Source organism: Mytilus trossulus, chromosome 5, assembly GCF_036588685.1.
Source record: "Mytilus trossulus isolate FHL-02 chromosome 5, PNRI_Mtr1.1.1.hap1, whole genome shotgun sequence".
NCBI classification, from domain to species: domain Eukaryota; kingdom Metazoa; phylum Mollusca; class Bivalvia; order Mytilida; family Mytilidae; genus Mytilus; species Mytilus trossulus.
The window spans coordinates 42,155,331-42,169,943 of record NC_086377.1 but is presented as its reverse complement, the minus strand read 5'-3'; the positions used below and the strand labels follow the sequence as shown (position 1 = coordinate 42,169,943).

The following is a 14,613-nucleotide window of genomic DNA, read 5'->3' as shown; positions in this document are numbered from 1 at the left end:
AAGATACTGTGTTCTAACATATATTTGAGTAATCTTTTTGTACGCATCCAGACCGTTATAGCCGACTATTAGTTTGCTGAGTTTTACGTTTTTCTATATTTTTGTTTCTTTTTTGTTTTATCAATTTCGACACGTTGTCAAAAATGTATTTCAATTTCGTACTTCAATTAGCTTTCCCCTTTGCTGATTCGTATGTCAAAATGAACATAATTATAAACATGTTAACACTGACAAAACAAAATTAAGAACGTTAAGCTTTCAAAATCCTGGATGGTTGATAACAAATATGTCGCATACTAATTTCGTAATCAGTACAGACATGATAATAAAAAGGGATATGCAATAATCATAAGGACTGGTATACATTATCATAAGGGCATGGTGATAACCAAATACCCTAGTGGTAATCACAAGAGCCTGGTAATATTTCTCGGCTTGGTGATATTTCTAAGACAGACAGTAATTGACAGATAATCATAAATATGATTGTTACCCTTATGGACTAACCAAACTTCAAATAAATCTGATAAAACACAGAAAGATTCACGAATCAACTCACATTTTTTTTTTCAAATTACAAATTTGTTTTTAAGTATATTTACAAATGCATCTATTCAAATATTTTATTGACATTTTCTACCCACATTTGATTTTAATTTGATTATTAATTGTATGGTCCTCATGAAACAAAACAAAAACATATATGAACTATTTGGTTGAGTAAACAAAATACAAGAATGTAAAATTATAAGTAATTGTCTCACACCATGTTTGATAATCATTGGTACATAACAACCAACAGTAAAATTTTAGCACATAACATGTAATTAAAATTTCAAACTACGAATTTGCTTTTAGGTATATTTACAAATGCATCAATTCAAACATTTTATTGCCTTTTTCTTTCCGCAGTCGATTTCAATTTGATTATTAATTGTATGGTACTCATAAAACAAGACAAAATAATGTAAAAACCACGTTGTTGAGTAAACAAAATGCCATAATGTAAAATACTAAGTAATTGTTTCTAAAAAATAATAGTGATTTATGATATTTATACACCAACATTAAGATTTTAAAACATAGCATTTTATTAAAGTTTCTGTTGATTAACAAATGCATCTATGCAAATATTATATCTATCCGCAGTCGATTTTTATTTGTTTATTAATTGTATGGTACTAATTAAAGAAAATAAATATATTGAGGAAATTAAATTTATTCTCCCCGACACATTTGGGGTTTTCTCAGGATTAATGTGATGCTCACATCATTTTTGTAGAAATACAATGATAAATATAATGATACAAAGCAGTCAATATTTCTAATCAATCAGGAAGGCTTACTAGTCAATGCTTTTATAAGGGACTCTATGAAATGGTTTTTTACAGAGCTTCATTTGTATCTACACTGTATGTAATGAAAGTACCACACACCAAAAAGAAATATGAAACGGATATGTTCAATAGTAAAAGCACTAATTTGAACAATGTTGAAGAAACATAAGAAAAATGGCTTAACTGACATTTTAAAGAGTAAAGAATGCTGACAAAATTACAATATGATCAGTTTGATTATGCAAAGTATTTTTTGTACCAATTTTTCAGATGCACTTGCAAAAGAACTCCGAAACTTAAACATCAGTATTTTTATTCGTTTCAATATATAGAACAAATCTTTCCACTTATTTTTATTTTTCTTTTCAATAAGTGCGGCTCTAAAAAAAAACACGAATTTGTTATTTAATTTACTTTCAATGTACCAACATGTTCCCCTAACACATACTTGACCTACATATCTTTTGGTATTTTAGGATAATTACAAACATTCTCAGTCTCATTTGTGGTAACCAATTTGCAATCGAGACTTACAGAAATGAATTTGCCAATATATATAAAAAAAAAAAAGAATCGAATATTGATATCGCAGAGGGAAATAAAATAGAAGTCAAAAGAAATTAAAGGACTTGCTTGGCATATGTTTTACAAGATAGCATCCTTAATCTGTCCCCCCCCCCCCCCCAAAAAAAAAAAGGAGAGTATTCACATTTTTAAGTAATACCCTACATCATGTCGGTGAAACATTATCAAATTAAACTCTAGACTATTAACATCAAATTTAGTACAATTAAAATAAAATACAACATGCTTTAAAGTATATACTTACAATTCTAATAAGCAAAGATCCTCTTAAATATCACTTTTTGATTTAATAAACGACTTCACATAATTCTCTTTAATACTGAACGCTCAATATTTCATCGCACTATGAATATATCTATCGGATTTCACTGACAAATCATAAAACATTGTGATGCCTGACAGATTTTTATACAGAGTTCTAAATACATATTGTAATTATGCAAATATTCATCAATCCTGTTTTTGTTTTTACTATTACGTTATTGGATTTTTGAATGTCATTGACACGAAGTTTATCATATTCTACTCATATCAGTTCATTTTACTCATTTAGGAATATGTAATTTCATCAATTGCTTATATATTATTTATGACTTTGTGAGAAATTAAAATCTTTTTTCCGGCTCGTTACTGTTAGCGTGTTATGTTTACGTCTATTAGATAGCAACTCAGTGACACAACATATCAACTCATCTCAATAAATTGTTTATAATAAATTTTTAGATTGCAAAAATTTTGTAAGTATTTAAAACTTACCTATTTATCTCTTTTTAGTTATATCCTTTCTTCTAGATAAGAAAAAAAACTTTACAAAATTTTAAATATGACAATTCTTAAACATTCGTTTCATGTTTGTAAGCTTTGAATATGCCATTTGCTTAGGCGATATCACTTTTAACACTTCTTCCAAAATATATATGAATATTTTAGTCGAGACTGTCACTTTTTATACATCTTTAAAAAGTAAAGTAAAAAACAGTACCAACCTCTGAGAAAAAACACAAAACGGTAAGTAACTGATGAAATGTCGAAACAAAAAGCAGAAAGACATCAAACATGTCAAACGAATAACATGATTGAGTTCATGCGTTAGAAAATGGTGAATGGAACCGGAATTCATATCTAGCTAAACTTATCACTTGTACGACAAACTATGTTAGTTACAACTAATTAAGATACTTACCTAGTTACGTTGTAAGTTAGAATGTAAGAAAATAACAGAAATTACAGGTTTTTTATTTAATTGCTAGTAGTAAAGATATAAAAAAAAAAGTAACAGTAAAGCTTCTGATACATGTATGACCAATTTATGTATATAGATAATAACTTTAAGAGTATAACAACAAATATTCCGAACACCCAATCGAAAAATCATTACAGAAAGTCCCATGTTGGCTGCTTAAATATACAAAAGAAAAGATTGATTGTAAATGAGCAAAATGAAAAGCAGGTATATGTACATGCCGAAATATATATGTGTACTTCTTTGTCTCATTTTCAGTCATAATGACTGATTGGTTTACATAAGATATATTTAAATCCTTTTTTTTTCTCCTGTGGTTACAATATTATTGAGATGTGCATTTGTGAACTATCGTTCCTTCCGAACGCCTAAGAAAAAACGGGAAATTCATTAATGTATGTTACAGTAACTGAATAGGTATGGTATTGCTTTATGGTTTCAATGATTTGTAATTTAAGTTTGCATGTCTTTTGAGCTAAAGTATCGTCACGACAAGTCAGGAGACAGTAATTCAGAAGCTGTCGTTTGTTGTTGTGTTACATATATGTATTTCGTTCATTGTTTGTACATTAATTTGACCGTTAATTTTTTCCTTTAGATTGTTTGACATTAGTTATTGAGGAGCCATTTAGCCGACAATGCAATAAAGGTTTACACGGTTTACACGTACGGCTTTTCAATTCCCTTTGGCAATAGACTTGTGATTGCTTTTTCATTAAAATATCAAAATGAATGCCTTAAAATACTGTTTTTGTCCAATCTAATATATTATCAAAGTAAAATTTAGAATTTAAAATGTCTTTAAAAACAACACCTAAAGGCAATTCCATCGGAAACTTGCAATTTTATATCATTATAAAAATATCATTATAAAATAATGAATTCTATTTTTATCTATATGACATGTATTTATCGTCATGCCTAGGTTTATACAATTCGTGGTTCACAGGGAGAGTTTATTTAAAACCTGTGTAAAAAGAGTAACGGTTTATGAAATTAATTTCCCTCGTGTATGTTAAACTTCTTCGTGTCTATAAATCTCAATAATTTCTAAGCGCATATACATTTTTAAAATTATCCATTGCTCTTGTCGTTTTATTTGATATCTTAATATCTTAAATTAATTTAAAGTGGTTATTATTTCGTCTTAAAACTTATGTTTGTGGTGATGTAACCCAGATGTATATTATAAGTTATATATGTTTACACATATTGTTTATTGCATTATAGGCATTATTGAAAATAAACATAAATGGTTGATACTATTTATCCGGCATTAAAATTCCTTTAAATCGTGTCGTTTCTCTTTACATTTTTTGTTGTTAATATATGAAAACCTACATTTAGTGTACTTTAAAGTAGAACAACCGGGAGTATAATTCGACTTAATTTCTTAAAGCAAGTTAAGTATTTTGAGTGCTCTCTCGGTTACAGCTAACATTTATTGATATAGTATTATTTATTATTAAATTGCTCTAGCGTTGTCTACTTTACAGGAATTATAAATGGAAGTGTTCTCCTTAGTAACACTTTTTTTATTCCTCTGGTGGAGATTAATAGATAGATGGTCGAGTTTTGAAGAACTATCTTAGTCATTACCTAATGTTTAATATGTGCTATAAAATTTAATGATATAACATAGCCGTTTCTTTCTACAATATGTATGAGATTGTTGTATTGCAATCCATATTCTATGTACTTCAAAGTGCAGCAGTCGTAAATTTAATACAACATAATTTTATAAAGGAAGTTAAGTACTTTGAGTGCTCTTTTGGTTACTGCTAACATTTTTTATAAGGTATAATTTATTATTGAATTGATCCAGCGTTGTCTACTTTACAGAAATTATAAATTGAAGTGATCGTAACACTTTTGTATTCCTCTGTTAGCAATAAATAGGAAGAATGTTGAGTGCGAAAAACTATCTTAGTCATTATCTCATTTGAAATTTATGCTTTTTGGAATTTCGATAATTGCTCTTCGATACACTTCTGTAAAATATATCTATACAATTGCTTTACTCGGAGCAAGTACAGTTTGGTATATTCAGTATGCAGTAGTAAAATTATTTCTACAACGTACTAAGTACATTTTTTTTTTCATTTTTTTTTTTATCTCTGATGGATAATTTCGGATAATTTTTGTTTTGTTTTATATTGAACTATATGAAATACTTCATATCAAAATCTGCTATTATAATAATGTTTCACAAATGATCTCTGGTATGTGCGTTATGTCGTTCAACACCGCGGGTTTAGTGTGGAACAAGATTTGTAAACCGTCCAGATCAACTCCCATTTTGGTTGAGTTCGTGTTAATTAATCTTTAGTATGCTATGTTGTGTCCTCGTGTATTATTATTTGTCTTTTTGTCTTTCTCTTTTTAGCCAAGACATTGTCAACGTAATTTCGATCTACGAATTTGAATGTCCCTCTGGTATCTTACGCCCCTCTTTTAAGGTAACAATTATTCTCTTTGAAAATGACAAAACGCCATTTAACCATCTTTCTGAGTAACAAATGAAATGGTTAATATCAAGATGAAGGTTTTCTCGTGTACGTACATTTACATACATATATCTCTTTTTATCAACATTTGCATCACAATTTGTCACTTGTTCATACTGCATATATAATGATGTCATGTTCCTTTTTTATTGAAGAAATTTGTATACTAATTAATAATCGCTTCTAGTGTTTAAAATTTCCATTTTTGTCGCTTAAGTGATGTCTATATCTAACGTGTTGAGTTATACCTTTGAAACATTGTTTCACACCGTTATCATATTTATAAATGAATTGTATTTGATGATAATGACACTATTTGTATGTTTCATAATAAAACAGTATTATGATTGGCTAATAGATATTTTCCATTCTTCTGAAACCAACCTTCATTTCAAAATAAATAAAATTGTAACATTCATGTTAACATGACATTCTGCTTGCACAAGTAAATAAAAGAAAAAAACTTGATAGTAATCGTGTTTTCATGATCATAGCAAAAAATCATCAGTATTGAATTCTTCTTTTAGTAATTACATAAGGTTGTAAAAGCGTTGATCGTGTGCATATTTTTAGAACGAAGCGCTTTTGAGCACTTAAGCGCTTCATACATAATGTTACGGTTAACGCTTTCACCCCTTTCTTCTCCAATGAATTTACAATGATTCTTTACAATTTACCTTGCACAGAAATTTAATCGAGTAAGTTGGATGTTAAATGGGGTCGTTTTTTTATACATTTATACATTGTTTATGACATTACTGTACGAAAAATCTATATTTTATGTACTTTAAAGAAAAGAAGTCGTAGATACATAATGCATCATTGCCTAAGAAGGATTAAGAACTTTGAGTGTTCCCTGGGTAACTGCAAAAAATATTTAATGGGACATCATTTGTTCTAGCATGGCATCAGCATTTAACTGCTTTACTATAATTATATAGTGAAGTGCTCTCAGAAGTAAATTTTATTTCGGTTGTTGTAGATAAACAGTGGTAGAGTTTAGTGCAAAAGAGCTAGTTCAGTCTTAACAATCCTTTACATTTTAAAACTGTAATCTAGATGGTATATATGGTCGTTTAGTATATACACCATATGACACCCTGCCCTTTCAGCATTGACTATTGTATGGAAGAAAGTAAGTCAGTCATATAAATTCGGTCCGCCATATTGGATATTTTCTGCGGCAGCCTTTCAACAGCTGCTCTATTTTAACAGGAAGTTATGCTACCCAGCAAGTATGGTATTTCCTCAATCTTCATTTCAATAAACGTTTTTTTGTCGTGTACATTATTGTATGATGTCTCTATGAAAGTACTTCGAAAATCAATTTTCTGATAACTGTCTGCAGGACTTTTAACATCGCCACTTTACGTGATAAACCTGTTCATAGGTGAATGATGATTGAATTGAGAGTTAATTAGCCTTTTAAAAGCTTTACGAATTTGCTCTTTCAAGTTTGTAGACAATTTGATATTTTTTTCCTTGTAAGGGCAAATACACATTATTGGTAAAATGGGATCAAGATCTATTTTTTTAATCTACATGCTCCAATGACCATGAAAAACTCATTGTCATTCAGGGGCAATATTTCCCATGGATCAATACTGCTATGTTGACCTATTTGTCAAAATATATTTCGGTGGTTATCATGGTTTTTTCGTTCATACAATTGTGCTAAACATTGCATTTCAATGAACAACTGATTGATTCGTTAGTTCTGACAAAAGCATATACTTATGAACGTTTACTGCATAGCCCTTATTGATATATAGATCAAGAAAAAAAGTACATATTTTTGACAAAATAGTTCCTACACATACATTTAGCTTTAACTTTCAAAATATTTTAAGTGTTTTAATTATATGACTAATTTTGGTTTGAAATGAGAGTAACGGACTTGAGATCCATGTTGAACCCTTGCGGAAGGTTTGTTTTTAAATGATAATTGATAGAGAAAAAATGAAGAAAAAAAACTCTAAAAACATGTTTTTCTTGTCAATAAGTTCAGGAGTACCTGTTTTCGCACTTTAAAAAATAAGTGGGCTTTTTGTGGAAATAATTGTTTCATCCATAGCCAGGATGATATATTGTGTTTATATGAAATGGCATTTACCTTTAACTGAAGAAGAAATTCAATTACTGTAAATGTTGATATTGCAGAATTCTAGAAAGCAATGGGGACATGCATTAGTGGTGTTATACTACAAAGTAATACACATGCTGTCCGGCGTGTTAAAATTGATTTGCTTACAAAAGAACTTTTATAATATTTGGGGTGCTTTTGTGAGTTCGTTCATTTTTCTTATAAAAATTCAAATAATGCGTTTGTCTTATGAGTATAATGACAGATGACATTTTGGGGTAAATTTAGTCACTCCTTTCAATGTCATGACAGGATACTTTTTCCTGTTTTGAAAATTAGTGTCACGTCAATTTTGACTGAATAAGAACACATTTTGTTTGTTTTCTGTTGTTTGGTTTGGTTGTTTTCTCTTTGACACATTCTCCATTTCAATTCTTATTTAAAAAAAACTTTTAAAGTCAATGTTTGTCAAATAATTAACACCAACACGTTTGTAAATAGAATGTGTCAAGCTAATAAAATTTAACGTGATAGTATCCAATTAATGTAGACTAGATCTTATATAAACGTTCGTTGAAAACACATAGATCATAGATATTTAGATTTAAAAATGCAAAGACTTTTCTCATTTTAATTTGTGCTAATAGAAATGTAAATGCTAAAAATAATTTACTAATTATTTGATAAGGATAAATAAACTCATCATAGATACCAGAACTAAATTTTGTATATACGCCAGACGCGCGTTTCGTCTACAAAAGACTCATCAGTGACGCTCGAATCCAAAAATATTAAAAAAGCCAAATAAAATACGAAGTTGAAGAGCATTGAGGACCAAAGTTCATAAACGGATAGGAGATCTGTTGTACGTTATGAATTGTAGGTTCGTAGATTTCTAACAACTAACAGGACTAATATAGTAATATGAAGAACAGCATTGTAATTGATTAACTTTTACAACTAACTCAAAACTTAATTGCCATCTTTTCCAATTCAGGGTCGGATCCAGGATGTAAGAATAAGATGACGTGATTTTATCAAAAACAAATATCAGTTGTTTAGGGGAGGTGCAGTTGCAGGTGTTGGCTGTTTTCCGCCTATACCGGTCCTTGCAAAGTAAATATCAAACAAACTGTTTCATTTTGACACTTTAGTCGGTCTTTCAGCCAAGTATGGTATTTCTTAATCTCCATTTCAATAAATGGTTTTTATCGTTTATAATATTGAATGATATCTCTATAAAAGTGCAGTAGAAATCCATTTTGTGATTACAGTCTGCATGATATTTAACATTGCCACTTAATGTGATAAACCTGTGCATAGGTGAATGATGATGGAATTAGGAGTAAATTAGCCTTTAAAAAGCTACATGGGATTGCTCTGTCAAGTCGAAAGAAATCTTGAGGTTTTTTTTCCCATTATGAAGGTGTATGAACATTATTTGGTGAACAAAAACGTTAATGAGACAGAAAATGCAAACAAACAATAAAATAAAATGTCATTTACTTTCCTGAGTACATAGTTTTGTTGATTCGGAAAAATACAGGATTCAATGAGCCTAAATGGGTCATTGTTATTCAAGGGCAATAACTCCTAAACATATAATTTCAGACATTTTGACCTATTTGTAGATATTCTTCTGGTTTTTATGGCCAAATGTACAATTCATTTATATAAAAATGAAAGTTAAGAACCTGATATACCAGTTGAATCTTCACTGATTAATGATTTTAAAAAACCTTATAAAAGCATGTGTTGCTTGTATCTCAGATCAGAGTTATCTATGTTGCACTTCAAGAAACAAGTTAGCTTTTTCTGCAATTACTTGATTCAGCTAAAGTCAGGATGATGTATTATTTTAATATGAAATGGCATTATCCTTTAACTGAAGACGAAATTCAATTACTATAAATTTTGCCATTATAGAATCAATGAGGACATGAATTAGTGGTTTTAAACCACAAAACAATATAAATCATATACAACGTGTTGGAACGGGTCCCTTCTAAGAACTCTTATAGCAAATGTCATACACATTTCGAGGAGCTTTTGTGAGGTCATTCATATTTCTTATCAAAATTAAAATAATAGTTTGTCTTTAGGGTAGACAGTCTTTGATACATGACATCCTGCATAGGAAGAACTTTTGAATAGAACAACCAGGAGTATAATAAGACATAATTGCGTAAAGCGTTTATACTTTTTGGACCTTTTAGATTATAGCTCTGAATCTTTTAAATACGATTTGGATTTCAAATATTTTGGCCACGAGCATCACTGAAGAGACATTGATTGTCGAAATGCGCATCTGGTGCAAGAAAATGGTACTTTTAATTTTATTAAGTACTTTGAATGCTCTCTCGGTTACAGCTAACATTTATTGATACGGTATTGTTTATTATTAAATTTCTTTACAGGAATTATAAAATGAAGTGCTCTTCTCTCTTATGGATCGAATGTCTGAGTATGATAACAGATGTTAAGGTGGTTCCTAACACTACAGGGAGATGACTCTGTAAAGTCAACTAAACGTTTTAATTACGTTGTGTTGTATAAGGAATAATAAGCTTCTCTAGGATCAAATTTGGTGTTTGTCAAACTGCTATATAACCAGTGTAATTTTACTGACAAAACGGTTGGTTCAAAACTTTCATTTTTTTTATATTTTTGTTAAAGGATAAAAGTAAATACTAAAGAAATACTTTGACAAAGTTTTATGAAAATTAAAAGAGCCAAATTAATATTAGTGAAAGCATTTGGTACCACCTTTATTCATGTATGGATACTATTTACTTTTTTTTGGTGTTTTGTGTGAAGTCCATTGTTACTATACTAGTTCACATTGTGTTATGGAGACAGTTGAAGCCCGCATCCGGGTTCGGGATTTTTTCGCTATGTTAAAGACCAATTATTTGCCTTGTACTGTTTTCTGAACTTTGGTCGGGTTGTTGTCTCTTTGACACATTCCCATTTATTTTAAATTGTATCTAGTGTGACAAAAACCCCGATTAGTCTCAATGTTAAAATGTTTATCAAATAATTAACACCAACGTTTGTGCATAGAATATGTCAAACTAATCTAATTTAACGTGATAAAAGCAATTCATTTAGACTAAGTCTTATCTAAACGTTCATGGAAAACGTTTGTCAAATTATAGATATTCAGATTTAAAATTTCAAAGACTTTTGTCACTTTAATCTGTACTAAAACCAATATGAGTGCTAAAAATAATATCCTTATTATTTGATTAAGTGTAAATGGCAATACGATCTGTGGTACGTTATAAGGTTAAATCGATGAACTCGAATGCATGTAGTTATGTAAAGAACAGCGTTATAATTCCACTATTTTGTCATCATTGTTGTATTAAAGAATAACGATTGTTATAATTATAATCCGCATTTGACAAATGTATGATTAATAATTTGTGCATTTAGTGTAAAGTTATATTTTAATTGATAAAGTTTGACAGTTAATTCTAAATATAATTGCCATTTTATTCGATCAGACTCGAATCCAGGATGTGATACGAGTGTTGTTCGAAACCCTTATAACAATTAATTGACGCGTTTTTAGCCAAAACAAATATCAATTGTTTTAGGGGAGATGCGGGTGGCCCGCCTACATTCGTCTTTACACAAACAATATAAAAAAAACCTTTTCTGTTGATACCTTAAGCGGTCATCCAGACAATGATAATAACCCGTTTGACATTTATATGAACAATAAAGTATAAAAGTTTCTGATATACATGTATGTTTAAAAATTAAACAAAATAAGCTTGACAGAAGAGTTTCCTCTATTCAATCACTCAATGTTCCAAAAATCGAAAAAATCGACCAAACGGTATGTGTACGGTTTATCTTTTCGAAATCAGATTATGAATTCACGTAGTATCAACTTTACTAAATACTATTTCTAGGCATATCAATAAATACTAAAATACTATATATAGCCGATAGCCCAGCAATACTGGTGGACCCCATATTTAATTAATATTAATATAATATATATATACACAATATACATGAAGCATCAGTAGCAATGCACTATAAAAAAAAACTTTCATAAAGAATTCTTTAGAAAAACGAGTAAATTGTGTTCATCAACGATCCCGCCGGCCAGGAAAAACCAACAAAAACGAGTTACCTCGGTTCAAACTTCATTTAAACTGCAGTCAAAAGACTACATTTTAAATAAAGTGAAAATTTTGGAAACCTGTGTCCAAACACAAAATTTATTTCACTGTTGTACAGTCTGATGCTTGGCTAGAAGTAACCAACAGGGGAAAATATTCCCGCTAAATATCAGTATCACGTGATACATTTATGTATATACGTGTACATAAGAAGTACCCGTATCAATAATATTCACTTGTACCGTTATTACAATAATTTCCCACTATACTATCGAACCGTTGGAAATTCTAATTCTAATATTGAACTCGACATTGAGTCAACAACAGTCAGTCAATCAATATAACCAAATATTTAAAATTATCGTGTTTAACGTGATTTGAACTTAGTCTAACACTAATTTTTATTTCTGCATTTTGTTATCAGATTGGTTTGTTAGAAAGGGGTGCAGGGTGTGATAGGAATTCAATGACAAGTGTTCAAGAACGTTTGAACAAAACAGAAAAAAGTATCATATTTATCAGCAGAAAATATTCAATTGTGTTGTTCCATTTAAATAAACACTGCTATTTACACGTACATGTAATTTCAAGCTTTAATTGTAAACACATAAAAAGGGATACAAATAACATTAATTAAAGATTGCAATTGATGTTTTTTTTATATAATTCTTTGGACTAAAAGATATATCCTGAAGGTATATTTTAATTGACATTGATCAAAGTTGTTACATTATGTACGGGATAAAAGGTAATGTGTAAACAAAGAGGCGTTGTAAAGTAAGCAATGATTATAGCTTTTTATTGAAGTTTGGTATCGACTTCTATAGACGTGTTCTGTTTAACATCGATGCATACTTTGTAATCAAAAAATATACTTAATATCTACTTTTAACTAAAGCGTTCTTAACATTAACAATTCTTTAATGATTAATGTTTAAAGATCACCTAAAGGCTTTGCTTTTATAAAAAAAAAGTGTAAGATTTTTAAGTGTGTCTTTTATGTTATGTTGTTATCAGGGTCTAGATAGGTTTTTCAAATAGAGAATAATGGGGGAAATACCAGAGTAAAGGACAACAAAATAAAGAAAAGAGGAAAATGGAGAAAAAAAACTAAACTATAAAGTATATGCGAAAATATAAAGAATATAAAAATTGTTCAAAATTTAAGAAATGACTTCAACACCCACATATTGTCTCATTATATTTACCTTTTACAGGGCAATCCTTAAGTTTACCAGGATATATAAATACGCAGCCCCCTCCAATAAGAACTGAGACGTGATATTCGATACTCGATCAATGCCAAGAGAGTGAAACGCTTTCTGTAAGTATAGAATCAAAACAACACTTTTATACAGTTTCAATATTAAGCCTGATACAAAACAACATTTTTGCTATTATTTGCCGTTTCGAGTGTATTTAAAATGTCATGACATTATTCCTAGCATCAGCTTTCTCAATATGAAGAGTCATCGGTTGCAGATTGGATGATTATATCATATGCAAGTACCGTACTCACTCGCCTATAATCACGCAGTTTGAGAGTTCGAACCCCGCATAAGTCAGGTGTGTTCGACTACGGTCTTCTGATAGTTTTCATTCTAAAGATCAGTGGTTTTCTACATCAATTATAACTGATATAGCCACAAGTGCTTGACGTGGCATAAACTCCAAAAAATAACGTGTCATAAAACACCAACAACCATTCAATCAATCTTGAATACATTGTATTTAGATGGAAAGTATTGTCATTTAACGTTGAGAACATACATATCAAATATTACAGTCAAGATTTTGAATGAATTACTGCAGGCTAAACTCAATATTTTACACTCTAGGGCGTATGAATACATTAGACCGTTGGTTTTCCCGTTTGAATGGTTTTACACTAGTAATTTTGGGGCCCTTTATAGCTTGTTTTTCGGTGTGAGCCAAGGCTCCATGTTGAAGGCCGTACTTTAACCTAAAATGGTTTACTTTTTAAATTGTTATTTGGATGGAGAGTTGTCTCATTGGCACTCACACCACATCTTCCTATATCTATATTTATAATAACTCATATACACAGAAGGGTGTAAGTCACTGTATAGTAAATTTGCAATTAATAAAAAGAAATATTTCTTTTTTTAATCTATTTTAGTAGCGAAATTACTTTGTTGTGCTATTTTGGTTGGTATAGAAACCCACACAGAAACCTAAATTTGGTAAATTTTGTTGAAAATTCAATTACAGTAGATACAGATGTGAATGATTTACGTCAATAACACAGTACCAAACAACACCAATGATAATAAAAACATCAAGATGTCAGTTATACCAACTGATAGGAGTTTATACAATATGGAAAGCTAGAAGTAGATTTGATTTCTTAGTTGCTTGCAGGCCGAATATTTTTTGGTAGTTTTTTCTCCATACATATATTTATATATTACTAGAACACACCCGTGACTGAATTAAAATACATAGCTATGCCTTATTTTAGTATTGGTATTGTCATTGAAAATTATGTATAAAGTCATGCCGATTATAAGATGCACAGTTTTCTCTGCTTTCAAAATCTTTGTTTGAACCTGGAACCTATCAATAATTGGTAATATTATTATTTGGAAAATCAAAAGGACCTGGAATGGAGTATTTTTTAATCAACAGCATTGTTCTATATAAGTTATAAATAAAGTTGAATTCTTTGATTCGCTGTTTTACATCATGACGGCTAACA

General features: G+C 29.9%; 1 protein-coding gene across 2 annotated transcripts in view; it reads right to left on the bottom strand.

Annotated features, from left to right (window-relative positions):
* LOC134718853 (galanin receptor type 2-like) overlaps nt 1–13,209 on the bottom strand; it is a 33,053-nt gene extending 19,844 nt beyond the window's left edge. The window contains exon 1 of one of the 2 annotated variants that reach the window (XM_063581666.1): nt 13,103–13,209. The gene's annotated coding sequence lies outside the window, so the exon portion shown is untranslated. Of the gene's footprint in view, nt 1–2,166; nt 2,261–13,102 lie in introns of those variants that run through there. The other variant, XM_063581665.1, reaches the window with a different exon arrangement.
* Between the last annotated feature and the right edge of the window lie 1,404 nt (nt 13,210–14,613).